General features: G+C 36.4%; 1 protein-coding gene across 2 annotated transcripts in view; it reads left to right on the top strand.

The window, feature by feature from the left end:
* Nucleotides 1-455: 455 nt before the first annotated feature.
* Nucleotides 456-21,659, top strand: part of LOC132126886 (forkhead box protein J3-like) — a 117,871-nt gene continuing 96,667 nt past the window's right edge. The window contains exon 1 of one of the 2 annotated variants that reach the window (XM_059538482.1): nucleotides 456-676. The gene's annotated coding sequence lies outside the window, so the exon portion shown is untranslated. The remainder of the gene's footprint in view (nucleotides 677-21,659) is intronic. The other variant, XM_059538483.1, reaches the window with a different exon arrangement.

Genomic DNA, 21,659 nt, shown 5'->3' with positions numbered 1-21,659 from the left:
CAGCATTGTTTAAGCAATACGAAATGAGAAGTATTTTACAAATTATTTTGCAACAGTTTAGAACTGGGGTCATAGAAACTTCGCATTATAAATGTGATATTTATTTACACATCCTACAAATAAATACTCTTTATTTTAAGATTCACAACTAAAATAAGAAAAAAATAAGATTAAAGTTATAATAAAATATTATATTACTGTATTAGCAATAATAAAGTTTGTTTTGAATCGACTAGTACATTTCACATCTATATTGTTTTTATTTTATGGTATTTTTGTGATTAGAGGCAAATGTCAAAAGCCATTGCTAATAATTCTCGTGACAATATTCTTGTACACTAAAGGCACTACTTTCCGGCTGCGAAGCCTGTCTCAGCTTGGTACTGTGGGCCGTTCTCCGGCTAATGTCCAAAAGTAGTTCCAGTTGATCCGCGCAGTCCCCGGATGTTAGCTATTCCGAGAGAAAGACGAACGACCGAGCGAGAGAGAGAGAGGCGGAGAAGCTAGGAGACGCTACGGACAAACCGGTAAAGGGATTGCGGCTCTCAAACTCACGATAAAGACGGAGTGCTGAGGCTCGTTTTGAGGAAACAGAGGGAGCTGTGATCGAAAAAAGGAAGGGGACGGCTAACTTTGACAGACCTGCACTGGCCTCCAGCAGCGGACGCGAGCCCGGGTGAGTGCGGCTGAACGTTGCGAGCTCGCGACATGGAGCTCGCGAAGTTGAAGTCAGGGCCCGCGAAAAATGGTCGACTTTAACTGTTACGTTAGTTGTGTGCTGCTGAAGTTCTGAGCAGAGCGAGAGGACAGACGTTCAGGCCTCAAGTGGTATGTCGCTGCCGCCGTCGGTCGGGGGCAGGTGGGGACACTGCAAGCTCCTCTGTCACAACAGAACAAGTTTAGTTAGCAAGCTGCTGCTAGCCGCCAATATGGTTTTGTCAGACAGGTAGCGAGAGTGAGCTGCTAATTAACGTTAGCCGCCCGCTTTACTTTACCTCGCCTGCTATTTGTGCGCGTATCATACTTGAAATATTTGTGACTGAAACTCGGTCAGTAAGCCGAGCTGGAAGCGAGCTTTTCGACCGGGAACTGTCAGACGAGCAACTTTTGGTGCTGTCAACTAACAGTAGTTGGAGATGGAGGCCGTACCTATTAATATTTTGGAAACAGACGTGCGGCAGCTGCTTTTCATTTTAAATAAGAATCCTGGCCAACTTGTGGTGCGATTAATATGCATACGAGCTCGGTTTTTGTGCAAACAGATATAATATTGTTAATGAAGCGTTATTGAAACCTTTAGTTTAACTTTATGAAGTTGTGCGTGAGTTATTGCCTTTCTGTCAGCATATGCGACAGGTGATGATAAGACCCAGTAAGTCTCTGCAGTTCTGATCTTGCATGTAACTCCTGTGGCTTATTGGCAAGATTTTATACACATCATATGTACACTGTCATATTTAGTCAATGCAAGACTAGTGCCCCATCTAGTCAACTGCTGGAATGTTACCCGCTGCCTGTCAGGTATTTGGATTTTCCCTTTTAGTTACTGCAAGAACAGACCTTTACTGTCATGTTATGCTCTGGGTTGAATCTGATTTGTTGTTGTTTATATCGCGATGCCTAACATTTATCATTTATATGGAGCCACCATAATTTGACATTTAGGAAAGACTCCACAGGTGAATATAGTAACAAATAGATGTCACTTCATTCCCCCATTTAATTAATCACAGTACAATATGACAAATGTTTGTCCCATGTTCAGAATTCTTGTTTTATTTTTTGCCATATAAAAGTTAAAAGTTACAGAGGGGATATGCAGTCAGGTAAGTGATATATGAACAAGCCACTCTGTAAAGAATATAAATGGGATTAAAACTCTGTAAGTGCAACTAAAGTGAAGGTTTCTGTCTCAGTTTAGGAAAAAAATTCATTCTGAGAAAACAGCCTATAAAATATGTATCGTAATGGAAGTCTGCAAATGCAAATAGATAGAAGATAAATAGACTGATACCTCAAAATTGACCAGTGCCATGAAAAGACAATGGTTTTGCCTGTAGTATCTTGCCTTAAGTTGACAATGACAGCTTGTCTGCATATTTTTGCATGCATGTTACAATTTGTATTGGCCTGATGAGGATTGACCAACAGCATTCTATTAGTTATAATAGGATTTTCTTCCCCTCCTCCTTCACTTAAAGTGTAGAGTTATGAAGGGAGAGACTGTTGCATTATGTACCAGCATGCTTAAAATACTGAATGATGGACATATACGAACTACCCGGGACATATTTTCCCCACCCAGTCAGTGTAGCAGTACAATAGTGTGAAAGATTCACGTTAGCACCAGACTTGTTTGTCTTTGGGTTGTCAGCTCACAGAACGTAGAAAATGATTGAACTATCAGTTGCCTGTCAGAACACGCCTGGTGGTTCTTGTGCTGAAACCGCTACATTTTAGTATTTACAATTATTGCATCAAGACCATGATTTGAGTCATGGATGTTATACTTGTACATTTTCGTCTCTGTAATGTTTTGTACTTCAGTATTTATATAAAATGTCTAAAAGCTATAGCATACTTTATATGTTGTGTATGTATGCATATAGATACATAATTTATCAGATTTAACATGTGATGCCATACAACATAACAGAATTCATTGCTGCTGCTTGCTCATGTTTTTGCAGTTGTTTTCCCACCAAAAATGTCATTTCCTGAAAGATGATGTCTTTGGGGACATAGCATTTGTTAGTTAAATGTATATTATAACATGTTACGGTATTAGAAATGACTAACAGCATTGAAAGTGATATTAAGAATACAGGGAAAAATATGAAATGATTACCAGGTAATAGGTTTTGTTTGAAACATTTTGATTAGATAAAGAAAAAAAAAGAAAAATAAAGCACCTAAAATTTCAGACAGTTTAAAATTAATCTGTTTATAAAAAAAAAAAAATGCAGTTCACATTTTTAGTATTTTGTAATATATTTTTACAGAAGATGAAATTGTGCAGCACATGAATGATTCATTATTTACATTATTTAATCTTATTCTGATTGCATGTACTATAGTGTTTTGGGCCTAATTTCATAGTAAAGCTAACTGAGAGTAGCATGAAAGAAGGTTTTGTTACTTTGGTTTTAAACGCTGTCTTAAGGGTATTCCCCTTTAAGTGTCTTTTCAACTTGTTCTGTATGTTGTTCATTAGTGTTTAGCTAAATGGGCTGGAATGGGAGCTCTTAAAGAACACAAGCATGACATCTGTTGTAGCGTACCATAACTGATCCCATGCCAGGATCTGACGAGGCCTCCGCTGCAGTATTGCATACAGACTCGTCTCCTTGCCCTCAGGCCTCAGTGGGCATCCTGCCGCTATGTCTAAACTCACCTGGAAACTGCTGGATTTATGCATTCCACCTACTTTATCATTGGTAAACGATGCCATAGGCTACACGCTAAATGGGGCATTGCATGGAGCATTGTATTGCGCTTTAGATATTTGATGACTGTGGTGACTGTTAATCATTTTTTATACATTGGAGCTATACAGTGTTCACTGTAATGAGCTGTCTTTACCGTTACACCGTTTACAGAGTTTTCTGAGGTATTAGCATTTTCTTTTTCTTTTTTCACTCTGCTGAGTTGGTTGATGAGATTTGTCCCACATTTAGAAAAGTTAGGCCTTTCTCCAGCTGTGCAGCACAAACATCTGTTCTCTTACATTTGTTTCGTGTGAAACCAATGTATAATTTTCTCTCTTTTTCTGTCTGGTTGCAGTAAGTGGTTTGCTTTCCATTTTCTCCATTCGATTTTCACAATCGGACAGATTTTAGTTTGTGATGTTGAAAAGCACTGTTATTAGGGCTGGGCGATATATCGAATATTAGCGATAATATCGGAATAATTTTGACGACGATCTACAATTTGAATATATCGGGAATATCGAATATTTCAAATTCAAGCATACTTTCCCAAAACAACGCGCCGAATGTCCAAAAAAGGAACCTGTAACTGCTGACTGCTCTACGCCCCTCTACTACGAGAGCTGTAATGATAGCGGTTGCCAGATAACAAGAGCTTAAATCTCCGAATCAGAGCTCCACAGATACAAGGATACATTTTCTGCCTGGTGTTTGCTTATTTTAAGCAATCTGGCAACCATGCACACGTGCTCACTCCTCATTGCGGAAGAGCCGCTGACGATAAACTGAAAACACTAACAAGCTGGAATTGAGCGATCTAATGAAAGCGTCGTTCAGCCGGTCTGTGTTCTGTCGTGAGATCTCAACTGTATTGTTTGCTTTTGTGATCGCAAAATAAATGCACTTACTCGACCGCTGATGTTTGAATAGAGAAACATAGGCTATGGCCATTTGGAATTACTATTGGGGAATTTCACTGATATGTTTACCAGTTTCCATAATATAGACAGAGAAAATGCAAAAGTCTTTGGTATTCATTTATATATATTTATATATAAGAAATAGCTATGTGCTTCAGCATCTAGCTCCCCATCTAAAAGGGTTTTTAGTGTCAGTAGGAACATAGTTTCATGCCACAGAGCTTCTCTTAAAACCACAGACAGTTGACAGACTTGTGTTCTTAGCTTAAAACTTGTTAATAAAATTAAAATAAAATACTTATCCCAGTTGCATAGTTTAAATTGTGAATTGCATGCACTAAAAAGTTGACAGAATGCACTTTCTGTAACTGTTACTTAATTTGCACTGCTTCAGTTACATATAGGCCTACATGTATTCATTTAATAAAAAGCAGTAAGTGATCTCTTGGTCTAGATTTTTTAACTGCTTAAATTAGCTGTTTAATCTAAATGTTTTTTTTTTTTTTTTTAATGGGCAAAAGAAAATCATGTTTTATTTTTTATTATTTAAATGCAAATGCAAACATCGATATATATATCGAATATCGTAAAAAAATTGACAATATCGAGATATCATTTTGTTTTGTATATCGCCCAGCCCTAACTGTTATGACATTGAATTAGCAGAAAAGCATTTGTAGATTGAGCAGTCTGACGTGAGCAAAGAAGAGACAGCCCCTCACCTTTCGAATACCAGTAGCTCATTTGGAATTCAGCTGTGGCCATTTGCCCAGCTCACTGAGAGGCTTTTCATTTTTCCTCCTTGTTGAAGCGATTATTCAAATGATTGTCCGTGAGATGAAGTTATCAGACCCCTGTTGGTAAATGGGGTCCATGCAAGCTAAATGAATGGCTTGCCCAGCTCAGAAACTGCCCATCAGGTAACCACTCGTTGCATTGCTTCCCCTCCTCTTTTATTAAATATTTGGATAAATATCCTTTTTGTTACTTTTTCGTTTTATGTAAGCCTCAGTGGCTGTCAGTACTGCATGTTGGTGCTTGCAAAGCATAGAAATTACGTGGAGCATAGCACTCTTGCAATACTAATGTTAAAATAATAAGTGTTTATTAGTTAAATGCAGAATCATTTACACTCTGGTAATCAGTGTAAATTCAGACAAGCTGCCACCATTAATATTTAGTCCTTTCATAGAATATTCTCCTTTCTTTTTGTTGCAGAGATGTGATGGAACATATTTTCATAATCAACTAGTCTGAGGTTTAAAGTCTACTTAACATTTAGATTTCTCAATTTTGGTTGATTTTAATTTTGATTAACATCAATTTTGTGAATACAAAGATTGATCTTTTAGTCTGTTTTCTGTTGTGTGAATAAAGTTTCACTAAACGCCTCATAATCGCTGTCAAATTTTGACTATATAATCACTGTAAATGATGAATTAACAGACCAAGCCTCTCAAATCGTGAGGTCATTTAGCCTGCCAAATCAAAGCACGTGCACAGGATGCTAAAATGTTCTCTTTGAAATTTCATAACTTAATTGTGAATCAAATCTATCTGTTATTGATCTGTTATTGGACAACTAGACGACCATTTTGGCCCATCCATTTTAGGCTGTTGCAATTATGGCTTACATGCCAAGGCTCCAAAAACCGATATGAAGCCATGCTGTGCGAGTAGTGAAAGTAAGTAGCTCGGTCTTCATTAGCAAGGCTGTTCATCACTAGAATGCTGATGAGCTATGAAGCCATTCATCTCTGATTCCAATTTGAATCTTGTTTGCTATCATATTGTGTGAGCCCACTTTTTCATGTCCAAAAAGTCTCTTTATGTGAAAGATCACTGGGTAATAATTGCACTTAAGTGAACCTCATTTGAACCGACCAGAGCAATTACAGTAACTGCAGTTCCAGGCATTTTTAGGCCACTGGTTGATAGTTTTGCAGTTCCAAGGCTATGATCAGATTGGATGTGGATTGATGTTGAATAGCAGAACAATTTTGAACAAATTCATTCTAGTGCTGTCAAGTGATTAATCCAGATTAATCGCATCCAAAATAAAAGCTTCTGTTTATATAATATGTGTGTGTGTACTGTGTATATTTATTATGTATATATAAAGACACACGCACAAGCATGTATATATTTAAGAAAAATTTTAATTTATATATTAAATATATTTATATATGATATAATTTGTGAATATAAATAAATACATGCAAATATTTTCAAAATATATGCTGTATGTGTATCTTTACATATACATAATATACATATTATGAAAACAGATTTTTTTTTGGATGAGATTAATAAAAAATTAATTGTTTGACAGCACTAATTCATTCTCATGAATGTAAATGAAAATATTTTAGTGCTTATAAAAAATGATCCGTTCACAAGGTGTTTCGAGGTGAGCCGAAGCCAATGCAGTTTCTTCAGGCGTAACCCCCAGGGCTTTTGGGAGCTGTTTTATTATTAATGTTATTCAGGAGCCAAATTTCGAGTTTTGCTCAGCTGGGTGCTTTAATCTATTTTTGCTGTAAATTAATGAATTTTTAAAGAGCCCCTCACTAGATATGGGTGGATATGGGAATGCTGCACTGGTTCTGAGTTTTTCAAACAGCTCTCCCACCCCTGGGAAGAGGAGCACAGATCTACCGAAGCACTACACTTTAATTTTTTATTAATGCTGAAATACACTGCCAGAGCTCTACCAGTCTCTCCATGTACAGAGAACTTTGTTAGATGTTGGTCTGTGCTGTGCTGCACTGGCAGATCCAACAGTAGTTGGTACTCCATATATTCTGTGTAGTGGACAGATTATGTGCCATCCACCCCATTACCTGGCTGAGACCCATTCTACCTTCCAGATCAGGTTTTTTGTGCAAACGTGGCTTTGGATGCCATTTTGCCCTCATGCATTGGTTTGACTAATCTCTTTCCCCATCTACTGTAGCGTTTTGTGGCTACAGAAGGTTTCAAGCAGTCAGTCAGTCTCTTTCATTAACCATACAGCATTACCTATTTGACTGCACAAGCCCTCTGTTCATCACCACAAGCACGTCAGTGCACTTTGTGGGGATATACCTTGGTGTACGTTCATTTCTTTCGTTATGACTGGAGAAATATTTCTTGTTGCATTGCTTGTTTGTCCTTGGTGAAAAGGGCTGGTCTGCAAAGGTGCGCACCGTGGAATTAGAGGACTTTTGAGACTTTTGTCTCTTAAAACAGTAAAGTAAGCACAGTATCTTTCACTTAGTGCCTGCTGCAGGTAACGGAGACTCTCTTGTTCAGCAGAGATGTGGATGCTGTGAGAAGGGAAAAGATTTTACCTAGATTGCACAGCTTAAGTAATCATAATCAAGCTCATAATGCCTCTTAATAACCATTGTAATTATTTCATCTTACTGCATATTCAGCTGTAGTTACAAATGCACTTCTGGAGAAGCCCTAATAACTTGCTATAGATGGACATTTATCCATGCTCCGTGCTCTGAGTAATTTTTGCCCAGTTTCCCTTCATGTTTTGGTTCATTTCTCCCATGTGAGTCTGAGTAGCCAAAGCTGTAATGCAAAAATTCGTCTGATTAATAAAGCATATTAGTTTAGTGCAGTGGAAATGTTCAAGTTTTGTTTTTAAAGTTGGCTTAAAAATTGCAGAATGGTAGATTGTTAATTTTAAATAGTGTTGCATTTATGGTTTTCAGAACATTTTTTTAAAGAATTTATAGCTCTTAATGACTCTTAATTTAACTTAATGAATGTTAATTTGACATGGAATTGGAGAATTAAATGCTTTAGGTCACTTTTTCTGAAAAAGTGAAATTAGTTATATTAAGATGTGCTTGTAGAACTTTCAAGTAACTCTAAACACAAACACTACGGTGTTACGTTATTGTACCTCCTTGAGAAATGTTTAAGTTCTAGAAATGCTGCATCATAAAAATGTTTGCTGGTTGCAAAAAGTGTTTTGAATAGGGGTTTAACAGTTCAAGTTTCACATAGTTCAGTTCATGGTTTCAGTACGGTATTAGGTGGGGGTATGCTATTATTAATGTGGTATAAGAATTTTCCACAAGCAACCCTCTACATTGCAAGTAAATCACTCGCATATGTGACTAAATCTTCACTCAAAATGATGTCTAATATTAGCCAGTGGCAAAAATTCTCAGATTTTACTCGCCAGTAAGTGAGTATGAGGCTAAGTATAAGTTTAGCTCAGATATATGTTCACAAACCGTAAACTCTACTGTAAAGACGCATCACTCGCCGTCGCTTTGGTGAGAGCAGAGAGTCACTTTAGTCACAAGTCACCTTGTATTAGGAAGGCTAATTATTTTATCAGAATTTGATTATTGATCAGAAGGTGCTTCTACATTTTTTTTAATTAGGAGGACTTGCACTCCTAAAAAAAAAAAAAAAAAAGAGTAAGAGTAGAGCCATGTGTAACAGTATATTGATCAATCCATTAGGTCTTAAAGAGACAGTAGCCTAAATAAACCTCCTGCTGTCTTTCATTATACAGTGTTATTTTACAGCTGAATAGATTATAGTTAGACCTAACTGAAAAAAAAAGTACTGTTAGTTTAACTTGTATTTTGTTTTTGTTTGTGCTATTGATTATCATTATTTGTTCTTATTTTATTATGTACTATTTACTTGCCTTTTTTTAGTTAAAATAAATTCAGTTCTGAGTGCACGTGATTCTTGGGTAGGGAGGGTGCGTGGTCCAAGGGAAATAGCCCTTTCACCACAGCTGGAACAAAATCCTAGTAAACACTGCGTACATTTAATAAAATGAGAAAAATGCCATTACAAAGGTAAAAAGAAAAAATGCCCCTGTAAATCACTTTGAGACAAAAGTTAGGAAGGCAAAGTTTTGACCAGAATTTTTTTTTATTATTGATCAGAAGTTGCTCCTAATTTATTTAAATTAGGAGGACAAGTGCTCCTTATTACAATAAGAAAACAACTGCTCTTAAACTGGGTGTGTTACAGGTATGGCTGTGGAATGGGGTTTGGCTGAGGAAAAATGCACCTCAGTCGTGGTATTGAGGGTGGAGAAAGGTATTTGATATGATGGTAGTTTTGTCAAATTAAACAATAAAATGTTAATGAAGTGAGTCTCAGAGCAGCTGGGGATGAAATTCATGTATTCATATCATAGTGAGATGACAGAGGTTGAAAACCCCAAGAGCGCCATCTGCGCTTGTGTAACTGTAAACAAAACGGTGCGTTGCACTATCCGCCATTCATTCATTCATTCATTGCGGAAATTATGGTGCCTTTACACGTGATGTCAAATGCTTCCACAGATTTGTAGTATTACTATAGAATTTTACCAGAGCATTGCAAATCACGCTTTGTTCTTGTCAACAGTATCTCCGCCATGATAACCACTAAATGAGTGACAGGCAAAGTAAATAAGAGGGTGACATTTAGTGGAATAGAGTAGTAAAAAAAGATTCACATTAATCAGATCTTTTTTTAAATGTCTGCTGAAATAAATACCGGAAAATATTGATTCACGGCTTTTGAGAATCGATATCGGATCAGCATCATTTAAAAAAAATGATTAATCGAAAAAGCTTTTTTTTTTTGCCCAGCCCTAATAGAAAATCAGATAGGAGTTTAAATAATTTGTTTAAATTTTCACCATTTACAGGGTATCTGCAGAATTTTTACAAATATATTTAAGGCAATTTAAGACCATTTTTGAGAGCTGCACAAGTAAAATGAACAGTGTGAGTGGTGTTGGACAATGTCTATGGTAACATACTTTATTGAGCCTTAAAATTACATGATTTAGAGTTCAGATACAGGTTTTCACAAAAACAAAAATCTTATACAACAGCATTTCAGCCTTTAGACCATTTTAATGAAAAGGGATAAATCATCATATAAATTATTATGGCAATTTAGAACGTATAAATATTACTGTCTTAATTGTTTAGATTTTTAGAAGGCACATTAACTTCTTTTTCATTTACAACTCTGTGTTTGCTGCATAAAAACATGAGTTGATATTTGCATTGATCTGACCATAAACAGCAAAAAAGGTTTGTTGGAAATGCTAATTCATTCTCTGCCACGAGGTGGCACTTTAGTAGTGCTGAAATATTGCGGTTTCCCCAGGTAACAGCTGTACACGAAGCAGCTCAGCGCTCATAAAGGCTGCTTTATCAGTAGTTAAGGCCATCCTTAAAAATATTCTTGTTTGCCGTAACCCGACCGACCCTGTCAATTTAACACCGACTCAATTTTTTATTTTTTTTGCTTTTATTCCGACCGACTGTAAATTTGCATTAAGACCAACCAATTTTTTTTAACTCTTCAAACAACTAATACAAAAGCAATGAAATACTATTAGGCCATCCTTAAAAATATTCTTGTTTGCCGTAACCCAACCGACCCTGTCAATTTAGGACCGACTCAATTTTTTATTTTTTGCTTTTAGTCCGACCGACTTGCCGATTCTAAATTTGCGTTAAGACCGACCAATTTTTTTTTTACTCTTCAAATATTCATATTAATATTAATTATATTTAAGTATTGTAAATATATACATTTCCTAGGCCTACATACAAATGAAGGCTATCTTCTTTAATTTAAAAAAAACCTGTGACGTCATCTTTGTTTACAGGGATGTCACACTCACTGCCTGTGCGTTCGCTTTGTCTCATATTCTCATTCACTGTCAGAGTCAACGGTTCGCACTTGGTAATGATGGCTGCGGCTGCAGTAAACAAAATGTTTGCGGTCACTGTTTAAAGTCATACGGGTTCAGGCACCATAATACATCTAAAAAAAATTCATTAAAACAGCTCGACACCACTTTAACTTGGCACGAAGTTCTGGAAAAACTGTGCCCAGATCTTTTCCCATCCCTTCTCCCTTCTAGTCTAAAACCGTGTCCATGTCGACTGTCACTTTATGTTCAAAACTTTATTGCACGAATCGATTGGACCAACCAACACAAGTTTAGAAAAAAATGAAAATAGGAAATTGATTTTAACGACCTTCTCTCGGAGCACGTCCAGTTTTTTTTTTTTTTTTTGGAGCGCGTACAGTTTTTTTTTTTTTGGAACACGCGTCACAGCAACTGCAGCTTCGGACACACGCATAACAGCAAATAATACTTCTGCACAATGTTTCTCTTTTTACAACAGAAATGTGAATTCTGCCGGTATACAGACAGTCTCATGCATACAGATACAGATTCAGGCTAGAATCGCCTAGGGCTGTCAAAATAGCTGAAAAACTAAATTCGAATTCTTTACTTAAATATGATTGTATTCGAATTTAAAATGCATAATTTCAAGTAAGGGTGAAGAGAAACTTTATGCTTCTCTTCTTAGGCCTCTAGATAGCGCATCGAGCAAAATATTACTGCACGTTTATTCAAAGCATTTGAATACATGATAAAGATTCTATTTTTGCTTTGCTGCAGGCGCTGAATTAAAGTCAAAGCGCATTGTTCGCGGGAAAAATGAACATGGATTGACATGAAAACGCAGTCACATGGGTTTTTGGCTAGGTTTAAAACAAGAAAAAGAGCACTTTTAGATAAACAAGGAAAACAATATATATGTTCACTTTTATGGAAGCAGAAAAACAAAGTTCATTATATGACCTGTGGGATTGCTTGTGATAAAGATTTAAATGCAAAATGCACGAGACTGTTTCTGTCTGTGGTGTTTTAATTTTAAATATTTTAACAAGTAGGCTAATTATTGTGTTTAAATGTTTTGCCGCTTGCTTGAGCAGATTATTAAACAAACCTAGAAGTAAAATGCATGGATAATGCGTTGTTTATATTTGAGTTTAGGGATGGGATGGTATGAAAATTTAATATCACGATTATAGTGACTAAAATTATCACGATTATCAATATTATCACGGTTTTGTTGAAACGAGATGAAAGTGTTCAAAAATAGTTGATGCTCACACTGAAAACATTTCAGCAAGTTTTATATTTAATAATCAACAAACAACTAATAAAACAAGCAACTCCATGCACTTAATTTAAAGAAAGAATAAATTCTGTGGCATTTCCTTCCGTACAATGAAAAGTGTAGAAGCATAGAAAAGCATAGAAAAGTCACTGACTCGCCATTCCTTCTCGAAAAAAAAAACAAAAAAACATTGTGCGCTGCGCTTGCGTCAGACTGTTGCTGGCTGGACATGATTTAATAGCGAGTTATTAAAACCGCGATAATCAAACACGGTTTTAATGATAATTCATTTTTAAACGATATTACTAACCTTCACCACATTTTATCACGGTTATCGATAAAACCGGTTATCGTCCCATCCCTATTTGAGTTTAAACTAAATGTCTATATGAAAGATTGTTACTGTTCTGTGATAAGACTAACGATGCTGAAAAAAAATAAAATAAATATATATATATATTGTACACCTGATTATGCATGAAAAAAAAAAAAAACGTCATAAACCGGAAATTTTGAAAAAAAAAATGGTATATACATTTTTGGTCAAACCGCCCAGCACTACCGCACACTGTCTGCATTATGTCCTTTTCATCATTCGCGTGCGGGCATTTTTTGAGACCCGCGCGGACGGTGAGCGTCCACGAGGTGAAAGATAAGATGGCAGCTACTGCGTGTCGAGTTCGTCTGCCTTTGAAAGTTGTGTAGACACGGCTGTGCGCGCGGGCGAGATTGAATGGAACACGGACTGTGAAGTACCGGGGCTCATAAGGCAGCTTCCTTAATGCACACCTAAAATTCGAATGCAATGTTTTTGCATTCGAATGTGGATTTTTATTTTACTTTTTTTTTTTATTCAATTTTTTTTTGACAGCCCTAGAATCGCCTATGAGATTTTTTTGTTGTTGTTGACATTTCTAATCGTAAACACAGCCATGTTGAAGCCTGCAGTAAATGTTTTGCATTATGGCAGTCCACTCTGCTTATTGTTTTTCGAAAATGTTGCACTCCTGTTTGTCATTGTGCACGTAACTTCACACCAATAAATCATCAGAAATATTGGTCTTTACATTCATCCTGCCTGTTGTCCGTGGATTTACCTATATTTGGTGTTATTTGCCCTATAGAACTTATTTAGACATGCAAAATCGATTTTAAAATCGATTCAATGAACACTTGTTACTCAAATCAAACAGGATTTTTTCACAAAAGTGACAACCCAAGAAAGCAAAGTAAATGGTCTCTCATTTGTAGGTTGCATCGATACCTAGTGGTGGATGCAAGTAAGACAGTATAACAGTACCTAATTTTTTTTTCTTCTCACCTGAAATTCATGCAATAAACATGTTTTTGACAAAGATTTTATTTTGTTTGTGGTCTATATAGCCTGCATCAAAATGAGGTTTGCAATGATGCGCCCGAAGGCACGGGTTGAAGACACAGTCAGTGACGTAACGATATGCTAATTTGTTTAAATTCATACTTGCGTCATCACCATTGCCAAAAATTTCCATTTTTTTTTTTACATTAAAACTTAAAAAAAAAATCTAGACCGACCTACCGACCCTTTTTTTTTTTTTAAATTACTGTTACTGCAAACCAAAATATTTTTAAGGATGGCCTTAATTATATTTAAGTAAGTATTGTGAATATATAAATTGCCTAGGCCTACATACAAATGAAGGCTATCTTCTTTAATAAAAAAAAACCTGTGACATCATCTATGTTTACACTATTGGTTAACGGATGTCACACTATGGCCTGTGCTTCGCTTCATCTCATATTCTCATTCAGAGTCGACCATTCGCGATTGGTAATGATTGCTGCGGCTGCAGTAAACAAAATGTTCCCAGTCTCTGTTCAAAGTCATATGGGTTCGGGCACCATAATACATCTAAAAAAAATTGTGCGTACATGAGGTGAAAGATGAGACAGAATATACTGCGTGTCGAGCTCGTCCGCCTTTGAAAGTTGTGTAGACACAGCTGTGCGCGCGGCGAGATGGAATGGAACACTGACTGTGAAGTACCGGGGCTCATAAGGCAGCTTCCTTAATGCACATCTAAAATTCGAATGCAACGTTTTTGCATTCGAATGTGGATTTTTATTTTAAATTTGACGAATATTAGAAAAACAATTTTTTTTGACAGCCCTAGAAAATCGCCTATGTGATTTGTTGTTGTTGAAATTTAATCGTAAACACAGCCATGTTGAAGCCTGCAGTATATGTTTTGCATTATGGTAGTCCACTCTGCTTATTGTTTTTCGAAAATGTTGCACTCCTGTTTGTCATTGTGCACGTAACTTCACGCCAATAAATCATCAGAAATATTGGTATTTACATTCATCCTGCCTGTTGTCCGTGGATTTACCTATATTTGGTGTTATTTGCCGTATAGAACTTATTTAGACATGCAAAATCGATTTTAAAATCGATTCAATGAACACTTGTTACTCAAATCAAACAGGATTTTTTCACAAAAGTGACAACCCAAGAAAGCAAAGTAAACGGTCTCTCATTTGTAGGTTGCATTGACACGTAGCGGTGGATGCAAGTAAAACAGTACCGCATTTTTTTTCTTCTCACCTGAAATTGATGCAATAAACATGTTTTCGACAAAGATTTTATTTTGTTTGTGGTCTATATAGCCTGCATCAAAATGAGGTTTGCAATGATGCACCCGAAGGCACGGGTTGAAGAACCAGTCAGTGACGTCCCGATATGCTAACTTGTTTAAATTCATATCTACGTCATCACCATCACAAAAATGTACTTTTTTTTTTTACATTGAAACTTGAAAAAAAAAAAAAAAATAGACCGACCTACCGACCCTTTTTTTATTACTGTTACTGCAAACCAAAATATTTTTAAGGATGGCCTAAAGGTAAAATTAAATTAAAATGCTGACAACGTTTCTGAGGACAGTTGGTTCCCTTCACAAACATTTAAATAAAGACATCTACACAGTGTTTTCATTTGAAATGTACAATGCTCATATTTATTCATTGACATTGCCTTTTGAAGTTTAATCCAACCATATAGTAGGCATTTCTCAATGTCAAGGAAGCATCCCCGGAAGCCAGAATTTCGAGGATGCTACGTCATCGACATCCGTCGAAGGAGTGTTCCAATGTCGAGGATCTTTGGAATTTCAACCAAGGACTGAGTCCTTCGTTCGAAAAATATCCCTTTTTTTTATCCTATTTATTTATTTATTTATTTTCTTTTTGGTTTTTGGAAAAATGTCTCTCATGGTTACCAGATCTGCATTTATTTTAACAAAAATATGGTAAAATACAGTAATATTATTACAATTTGAAATAACTGATTTCTATTTTAAGGCAGGGTTTCCCACACATTGATTTATTTGTGGTGGGCTTTCACAATATCAAAAATGCACACCACAAATAGATTTTCCAAAAGGCTTTGTCTTCATTGAATAAACATGAGCACTGCACGTTTCAACATCAAAAACCGGTGCGGGTGTTTTTATATAACTGTATTTCAAAAGGAAACCGACTGTATTTAGAAAATTTTCGATTTCATTTTCATTTCATTTTGCTTGTAATGCTCGATAAGGTAGCGTTTCAGAGCTCAACGCTGCTTTGCAGCTGTTACTGGAGAAACCTCTATCTCTCCCGCTCATAAGGCACCTCCTGGTGGCAGAAAATTAATTTGCATATATGTATATATGGGGTCAGAGGAGTGCCACCACAAATAGAGTGTAAGGCTGTGGGAAACAATGTAAGGAATTTTACTAAGTAATTTATTTTTGTGATGGTAAAGCTAAATATTTAGCAGTCATTACTCTAGTTCTTAGATTCACACGATTCACTAGAATTTATTGTAAATAAATATATGCTGATTTAATGCAATTTCCAAGGAACATTAAAACAATCACATTATACAAAAAAACATAAAATATTTTTATTTCATCATCTTTTCTTTAATGAAGGAGAACGTTTGGAGATTCTATGTGTAGTTTACAGTAATTTCTCAAATTTTCCATTGTAATTTCATGAATTTCTGTATTCAGAATTTTAAATTGAACTATGCAGTTTTAACTTAAGTGGTCAATAATCCCTGGTATCTCAAATAATCATGAACAGGCTATTTATATAATTATGACCGGTTCAACAACACTATTTTGTCTTAGGTCAGTCTGAGCAACTCTTGTCTTTGACTGTCTCATCTGTCTTCTGATTAAAATGTGTTGACAGCATCATTACAGACCTGCTGTGGTTTGCATCAAAGGTAAAACTGGCACATGAAATGTTTAATGCATTTAGCACACTATTGAGTTTAAGTTACAGTGTTTGCATTCTCTTGTAATGCATTCACGCATGTTCTTTCAACTTTTTGACTCTATTGACTAATAGATTCTGCTGCACAAAAAAGGGGAACGATTCTGTCATTATACTTCAGAAAGTCCTTTAATGTAGCCAAAGACCTGCTCAGTGAAACTGGGGGAGTGGAGCTTTAAGATGATGGAAAAAAGTGATTTCTTTCTCCCCCTCGAAGCCCAGCTCTCCTCCTGAAGTCTCACACTGCTGCATTAAACTGGCCTCTCTCACTTAACAAACAAGAGTTCTGTGGAGAATGCCTCATGTTACTCAAATGAGTCATATTTCCTTTGGACTCCGCATTGCTCCCTTTGCACAGCTTGAATTAACTTAACATGGGGGAGGGGCACACTCATCCCTGCTTGACTCCAAAGCTTTCGGAGGCTTGGTCAGTAGAATTGGCCTTGTGTTGGTGTGTCAGTGATGGGACATGAGCCACACTGATCAATGGTTCTTTAGAATGCCAGATCCCTTGGTAGCTGACTCCACTGACATCGAGTTGGGCCGGCTGAGTCATCGTCTATTAAATAGGCCGACTGGAATCCTAGCCCTTGGAGTGACCTGGCCAGTGGCTGCAGGAGAGGAAGAAGCTGCACCTGGTGTCTGAACTCACATTTATGGTGTTCTATTATTATTTTGAATAATGCAAGCTTTAGGGGAAGTCCGGCTATATGTGTTGGTGATAATTAGGGTTGGGCAATGTCTACAAAATAGGTCTTGCATGATGACTGCAGTGAAACATCAAGATGGCGAAGTGGGGGGTGGGGCGATAATTCGTATTCAGAAAGGGAAAACAAATGAGGATTGCTAACGGTTGCTTGGTACATTACAGTACATAAATTTCACTTCCATATGAGAGGAAGATGACGAATGATTTGCAGATCCTGAGCACCACTGACAAACTTCTAATCTTGAAAAATGTGTGGTAAGTAAATGCCACTCCATAGTATAAACCGAATACGTGTGATCGTGAATCTTGAAAGTCTTCGATCGTGCATTCAAAAGCAGTTTCAGTACCAGGCATAATAGCGGCAACCTGATGACCACAATTTATTTACTGTATAATTACCCAATGATGTAACTTTCCTCCCATCTCTTCTGGGTTCTGTAGTAGGCCTACATGTCATTTTCTTTCTGAACACGGTATTGGGATGCGGCGGATTGCAAAGGGGATTGGGGGTGGGTATCACGATGCTGGCTCAATATCGTGATGTCTATCATCCATTGGCGATCGGCTCAACCATGATAATAGATCAGCATTGGTAATTCAGCATTGCAAGTGTCTAGTTTTGTGGTGTTGATATTTTGAATGTTTGCAAAGGATATTAGACTAGAACTAAGCAGTCTGGCTAGTATTAATATGTTTGCAGTGATTTTGCCATTTATGTACAACCACACATCTTGGATATTGTATCTTGATATCCATTGTCACATAATTTTGCTGCTCATTTGCATAAAGCTGGAGTTAGCCTGATCTAATTGCACATTAGTGGTGTACATTCATTTGTCGTCTTTTTTAACATGTCCATGATTTAAACTTAGTCGAAAAATGCATTTGAGGGGGCAGGTTCGATTAATTTCAATAAATCCATCTGTCTGTTTCAGTGAATAATTTCAAAGCTCCAATACATTAAACTGGTAATTGTACTATTTATCATGAATTTAAAGGTTTTAGTTAAAACATGCAGGGCCATTCAAATTTTTGGGGACCACAAGGATTCGTTCAATTTATCAAAAATAGGGCTGTTGATGAGGATCTTTTTTGCGACTCTCATCAGTCTTGATTATGCTGTGAAGCTCCCTCGGTGTGAAGAAGAGGCGGAGTTGCAAGACTTCTCAGACAGCTGAAGTGTTCAATGGATTTACGAGATTAGCTCTCAAGCTATTTTTAAGACTTTAGATTGGTTAATAATTTGTAAAATTAACATAGCCACGTGGGGACTGACCAATAGCATGGATTTGTGAAAAAATATGAAATTTACAAAATTTGGACATAGGAGGTTTCCGCCCGACAGCGACGATATGCTGTAATATGAGTAGTCATTTATTCCGTCATCACCCGGGTGCTGATAGCGCGCGCACACAGCTGAGACCTGAACAGCACATGTTGATATCGGTGTTTAAACTAAATTCATTTAAGCTTTGCCAGTTTAATTATTTAATAGCCAAAGGATGTAAGCTCACATGCACAGTGAGAAGAGTTGTTCGTGCGCTCATCCGAAGTGTGCAATCCTGCGCCTCAGAATATTAAGCGCTCTCTGAAGTATTGTGTTTAAATGGACAAATTCACACAAAAATTGTCAAAATGCCCCGTCTTGGTAAGTATCCTACAGCAGACATAGCCGGCTGAACGTTGGCCTACTGTATCAGTGCACTGGATCAGTGAATTCTCTTAAAGTTATATTAATCGAACAGCCACAACAAATAAATCACTCACTGCTCTTGATTGAAAAGCTTTTAACTTTAACAAAGAATCATCTTCAATTTATACAGTCCATTATGCAATGCTGTTTTACATTTAATTGCTTTATAAAATTTCTGTACCTAAAAACTAATGCTAGACCTACCTAAAAAAAAAAACTAAAAATCACTGGGTTTTTTTTTTTGTATCTTTATTCTATTGTATTTACTTGTGCTGTTGCTTATAGTTAGGTAGAATTATTTATTTTTTTATTTGAATGTATAGCTTTTCCATAAACATAGCACATACCGAACTGTACCAAAACCGCGACTCTAAAACCGTGAATATAAACCGTAATATAAATGTCATTAAATAAGAACTGCGTGGGGAATCGGCCCCAATTATGTTTTAGTTATTAAATGAAACATTTTGAATTTATATACCATCATTTTTGTTGTAACGTTTGTTTGAAATGGTTTTCTCTCTTTTGGATGCAAATATTTTGATACCAATCGATACCAACCTCGATTCTGGTCATTTAAGATTTATATAAGTCATATGTCAGCTCTATGCTGGCTGTTAGTATAAACATTTTTTTTTTAAATAATACCTTGCCTTGGTAATATTATTTACAATATATTGCTGTTTTAATTGAGAATCAAATAAATGAGCACAACAAATTTTCATTTTACAATGAACATTTTAATAGGCCTTTTAAAATCAGAGCTTGCATCAAACACTCCATATTAGGGTACTTTGGCTTATTAAAGAGTATACAAAAATTAATGTCAAACTAAACATAATTGCACCCATATTGACAGGCTGTCAGTCAGTGCAGTTACATTGTTACACCAGTAGGTGGCAGCAGGGGACTGTCTTTATGAATGATGAATCATTAAACTGTTCATTCAATGAGAAAAAAATGCTGATTTATTCATGAATGAAACAAGGTGTTGAAACAAATTAATTTACAAGGCTTGATCAAAGAACAATGCGACACCTGGCTAATGCTGAAACTGATATTGCTTCCTAGAGATCAATGGGACTAAAGAAGGAGAGACATTTTTCCCCAAGTCGCTATTTGCTCTGCGAATCAGGTTCTTGGTATTAAATTCTTAAGCCAGTGTTTCATGGTAGGCTATTTTTATTTATTTATTTATTTAATTTATTTTTGAATTGTTTCTTTCTTCAGACCTCATAATTTCACATCGTAGATCACATATCTATGATGAAAAGACATGACTACCACGCTCAAGTGTGATGCCACATTGCAATCTGTTTGTTAGATCGGCCCAATTTATTGACTGCCAGTCGAGTCATAAAATATGATTATTTGCCAAAGCTGATCTGCAGCCGATCGATCAAAGCATCTCTAAAAATAATTCAAACATTTAAAAATGTATTGAATATGTTTTAGCTATCTCAGTCAGCCTAAATGTGCCTAAAGTTGAGGCCCCATATTAGAGATTTAGTTTCCCATTCTCTGTAAGCTATTCATAATTATTTAATGTTTTGAAGGGGCAGTGTGTTGATTTGTGAACTGACTTTAAAGCTGTTAAAACATGACCCTTCTGCCAAATAGCTTCAGTCACAAAATCTCTTGCCTTACCTATACCTGCACTGTTTGGTTTCTTGCCAGAATGGGTCACTGGAGACTGAATGACCTACTTTTAATGTATTCAAGGAGTGCCAGGCTGAGTTTTCCTTTTTTATATAATAAGAGAATAGAGTGGATTAAAAAAAAAATATATTTTTTTTTTTTTGATTCAGGACGATGTTTAAAAGCTGTATCTTTATGTGCATCACCTCAAAGAAATTGGACTGATAAAGCTAAAACAGACATATTTTTTCACCATTGTCTGAACATGAAATCTGAACCATTTAAGCTGCTTTTCATCAGATTTTTATTATTTTGTTCTCTAGTCAGAAGATCATTTTGCATCTCCGGCATACAGGTTTTTCAAAAGCATGGTTTGGTCTGACTACTCTTGAGATGAAATCAAAAGCTATAAAGGGAACGCCATGTTGGGGGATTTCCTAAGAGCATCTTTCTCTGTTTAACTGGATGAGTTTTGCATTGCATAGTGAGGCATTGGGCAAAAGAAATGACATTGGTGATGTGACAAGTCATAATGTGTTAAAAAAAAAAAATTCCCTACTTGCAAAATCGAATCTGTTTTTATTTGAGCTTGAAATAGGCTAACACTCCATTTCTTATATGGTACTTTGAACCACTAATTGCTGTATCCAGAATTTGTTGTCTAGCTTTGAATTGGAGACAAATTTGAACTGAATGTGGCTTATTGCCAGCTTTTCCCCTTTTACAAGCCTGTGTGTCTTTGATGTCATCTGCGGTGAACCCTGCAGCTTCATCTGACATGAGCAGTCGTGCACAGTCCAATCTCCCTGCAATTCCTAGTGTGTCCGCTCCGGGGACTGTGTTTATTCATTAAGTCTGATGTCTTTAAATAGGGTTTGATACCTTCACATCCCCGTCTTGATTTACTATCCCATTAACATGCAAAGAGGATGTTGCTTGTAAAAGCTGCTGTGCGGTAGGGGGTAGCAGACTTTTTCATAGGTTGCTTAATGGCTGAACACTGTGACCACACAT

The sequence above is a fragment of the Carassius carassius genome, chromosome 44, assembly GCF_963082965.1.
Source record: "Carassius carassius chromosome 44, fCarCar2.1, whole genome shotgun sequence".
Lineage (NCBI taxonomy): Eukaryota > Metazoa > Chordata > Actinopteri > Cypriniformes > Cyprinidae > Carassius > Carassius carassius.
The sequence above is the reverse complement of the archived record's forward strand: the minus strand, read 5'-3'. Positions and strand labels throughout refer to the sequence as shown.